The following is a 4166-nucleotide window of genomic DNA, read 5'->3' as shown; positions in this document are numbered from 1 at the left end:
GGTGGAAGTTTCAGCAAAGACCTCCAGGGCCCGGCACTGCTGTGGCCCTCCCGGCCTCCAGTGTGGGGAGCAGGGAAGGAAAGGTGAGCTTGGTTCCTGGGTCAGTCCTGAGCGTCTGGGGTGTTGGGGTGGGGGTGGCCACCTGGGACCCTGGCCCACCTCCCCGAGCTTCCACGGGAATTACTTCCTTATATAAAAAGGCCTGGCTGTGTGGCACATACTGTCCTGGAGGGTCACAAAGGAGGGGAGAGCTGGGAAATGGGGCGTGGGGTGCTGAGGTAAGCACACTGCAGTGGGGGGAAGAGACCATCCTCAGTGAGACTGGAGAACACCTCTGGGAACAAGGAAGGCGCCCCGGGAGGGGAGCCTTTCCCAAGCAACTGCCTGCCGGGCCTGCCCGCAGCAGGCCAACTCCCACCCCTGCCCTGGGGGCCCAGCCTGGAAGTCCCCAGTCACCGAGGCCTTGATCCAGACCTGCCTTCCTGCCCCAGTTTCTCCATGTGCCAAAATGGGGCTATTCTCCCTCTCTTCCTAGAAACCAAGGGCGGGTGGGAAGACCATATGTTGAAGAGGAAGCCACAGAGAGCTGGGAAGAGCGAGGGCCCCAGGCTCCTCTCCCCCAGGCTGTTTCCTCACCCCCCCACCCGCCCTCACACACCCCCCCCCCACCCTGCATGCAGAGGTTTGGGCAAGATGGCCTCCCCTCCCCACACCCAGCTCTGAAATGCTTGGGGAAGAGTCAGCTGTCTCCTGATGGTTGAGGATCTGCAGTCATAAAATTCGGCCCTTAACATCTGCTTCTCTGCCTGAGCTCCAGCCCACCTCGCCCTGCCTCCTGTCTGCCCTCTGTTCCGGCTCTTGCACAGAACTTGTGAAACACTCGCTCTCATCAAATCTCAGGGAACATCTGGCCTTCCCAGTTGGATGCCAAGGCCAAGGGTGCCCTTGGTCCCTCACAGCCACCGCAGTGTGTGGGCAGGGCTCCGGGAGGAGCAGGGACGAGATCTCGAGACCTCGCTTGCTCGCTCCCTTGCCAGCTTGCTCGCTCTCAGGGGGGCGCCCAGCTTTGCCCCCCACCCCCACCCCCAAGCTGCCCACTCTGAGTCCAGCTTCTGCAGGTGGAGCGTTACCAACACAGAGCCTTGGGGCGGCTGACCTCCCTGACAGAGGTGCCTAAAGGTGAGCTCCAGGGCTGCTGTTTCCCTGCTGTTTCCATGAGGGCAGGAAGCACAAACTCCTGAAGGGAACACATCCTGCTTTGTCAGCCGTTCTGTTCCTTTGGGGGTGCCTGGCGATGATCTCTGCTAACACCACCCCCTCTGCCCGTATAGAACCTCATGGAAAGGCTAAAAGAAAATAGAGGCCTTGAGAGAGATCAGAGAAAGCAGCTTTTTATTTCTTCCTAGGCTGCTTTTCTCTTTTTTAATTGCGCATCCGTCCCCTGCTAGACACTGCAATCACAGGCAGGTTTCAAACTAAGAACAGCTCGGAAAGAGCCCTTCCCAAAGTTGACAGCTTTTCTGTCTGGGGATGGAGCATCACAAAGCCATGTGACCAGCACAGGTGTCATGGACCCCACTCCTAAGATCAGGAGGTACACGGTGCTCCCCAAATCCCACATCACATCACTGGCAGATCTGAGCCTGGTCCTCTAGCTCAGACTTCAACATTAGTGACACTTTGGAGCCCCAAGATTCTGTAGTGGGAGGGGCCGCCTTCCTACATCCTGCAGGCTGCCTAGCCATTCTGGCCACTGCCCGCTACACGCCAGGAGCACCACTCTGGGTGAGACAACCAAAAATGTTCCCAGGCATTGCCAAGTGTCCCCTGACCGTGGAATGGCCCCAGCTGGCACCAATGTTGCTGTGCTTTGCTGCCCTTCCTGGAGGGCTTTCTCCGACACCGTCCCCCGGGAGAGGTCCCCTGTGCCGCCACCCGCCTAGGCCTGGAGAGGCTAGCTGACCACGCACCAAAGGGGTTGCTTCCCGGGACTGACATCACCATCTCCCCTCTCTGTTCCACTCACCCGGCTTCACTCTTCACGGCCTGGCACGGCACTCCCTGGAGCAGGTGTGTTTATGTACACACATCTGCTTTCCCCGCTCAGCCCTGCCGTGTGCCCTCCTGACCGTCCCCACCCTCGGTCTCTTCACGCTTGCATGGGAAGCACCACCGGACGTCCGTCTGCACCCTGAATGCCCCCCTCCAGAGGCAGCAGGGCTGGCGCACAGACTCCCACACACCTGGCAGGCCAAGTGGGAAGCGCCACTTGGAGTGAGGCCACATCCTGAGCAGGCTCCAAGCAGGACCCTCTCAACAGCTGATCCACCGGGCCACGTGGAAGCAGCTCAACATCTGGTTGCGTGCCAGTCACACACCCTGCCGGGGGGCCGGGCAGCTGTCACAGTGATGGAAGGCTGCTGTTCCTGGGTCGGAGGTTTGGTGCAGAACAGGCAGCCTAGGTTGAGAGGATGTGTACCTGAGCGAAGGCCGGGAGGAGGCAGGTGCAGGTGCGGGGCTGAGTGATGACTCAGCCAGAGGCCTGACAGAGCTGGGTGCCGGCCCTCCCTGTGAAACTCTGAACCCTGCGAGTCTCTGCTTTCAGAGGTCACTCTGGCCGCTCCCCAGAACTACTGTCACCCACTCTGTCCAGGGATTCCTGAGCTTGCTCTGTCCGGCCCACTGTTGGAGCCACAGTTCCTGCTCAGTATGGCTACGTGAGATGATTGGAGACTTGACTCCCTGTGATACAGCAACAAACAAGCCAGCCCAACAGGCTCAGGCTGTGTCAGAGGCCCCAGGGTTGCTCACGGCCCTTTCAGACATGTTCTGGCTCCTGAGACCATCCTTGGGAGCCAAAAGAAGTCGTGCTCTCACTCTTGAACTTCCTAACAACTACGTTTATCAAAGTCCCTCCTGATGGAACTCTATGCTGGGAGGCGTCTCCTTCCAGCCTGTGTCCCAGTGGACTGTCCTCATCTCCAGTCACACCAAGCACAGTGGGCCCCAGTCCGCAGGCCTCCCTGACCACCAGGGGCCTCCCAGGGCTGCATGCTTCCTCTCAAAGGCTTAACGCCCGAGCAGGCAGAAGAGGTGTGTCTTGACATGTGGACGTTTGTCCACAGTCACCCATTAAGACCTGGGGAGGGCTGGAGTCAGGTTCTCTGCACCCTGTGAGGGCACTTTCACTGCCTCCTGTGGCTTCTCAGCTGGCCACCAGCCAGGGACGTTCTCATCCAGAAATGGGGCTGAAGTTTGACATTGTTCTGCAGCCACTGAAAAGCAGCTCTGGGAGTAGATGTCCACATCATAGAAAACCGGAGAAAAGGTGAGAACATGTGTGCAGAAGCTCCCTGCCTTCACTCCTGCTGCCGGACATGGATATGTCCACACCCATGTGGATGGTGCGTCCACACAGGACTCAACTGGGAACCGGGGGTGTGGCCACAGAGGCCACTGTCCCCTCAGCACCAGCAAAGGAAGAGTATGCTGAGAAGCAGGAGCCAGACCTCCCCCTGGGGTGGGATTCTCTTGGGCTCCTTGGTTTGTCTCTCCTGGCAGGTCTTGGAAGTGGGTGGTTGAACAAGGAAAGGCTCTTCCCTTGGAGAGGCTTTATTCATTTGTTCACTCAGTGGCATTTACTGTGTGCCGGGCCTGGGGATGAATGGCCAGTGAGGAAGGTGCTGGTGGAGCTGGCAGATTTAAGGGGGTTGGGAGTGGGGGGGTACACGTGGTGGCCGTGAGCTTAGCTGAGGCCCATGGCGGCATGGCAGGAGTCTCCAGAATGGCAGGCTCAGCAGGGAATCCCCTCTTTGCCCCTTTTTAGCTAAATGACCCTGCTGCTGCTTCCCATTCTCAACTTTGGTTTCTTTCGGTGCCGCTTGCCAGAATCTGGGGAACAAAGAGGTGGCACGGTGGCTACCAGATGGGGCTCAACCACCAGCGGGTGAAGGTTTGCATTTCCCTCTTAGGACTTTCTCTCCAGGGGTTCAGCTCTTGCTCCTTGCTAAATAGTAGGCACACAGGACTCACTGCCCGCCCCCCGCCACACCCCCAGGAATTGTCAAGGTCCAGGTTTTAAAAGAAAGGCAGAGGATACCCCCAGAGATGCCATCTGGGAGCTGCTCTGCCTGGCAGGCACCTCCCTTGTAGCAGGCCAGCCCCAC

This window comes from Talpa occidentalis, unplaced genomic scaffold (assembly GCF_014898055.3).
Source record: "Talpa occidentalis isolate TD23 unplaced genomic scaffold, MPIMG_talOcc4v2.1 talOcc4.16, whole genome shotgun sequence".
NCBI classification, from domain to species: Eukaryota; Metazoa; Chordata; class Mammalia; order Eulipotyphla; family Talpidae; genus Talpa; species Talpa occidentalis.
The sequence above is the reverse complement of the archived record's forward strand: the minus strand, read 5'-3'. Positions refer to the sequence as shown.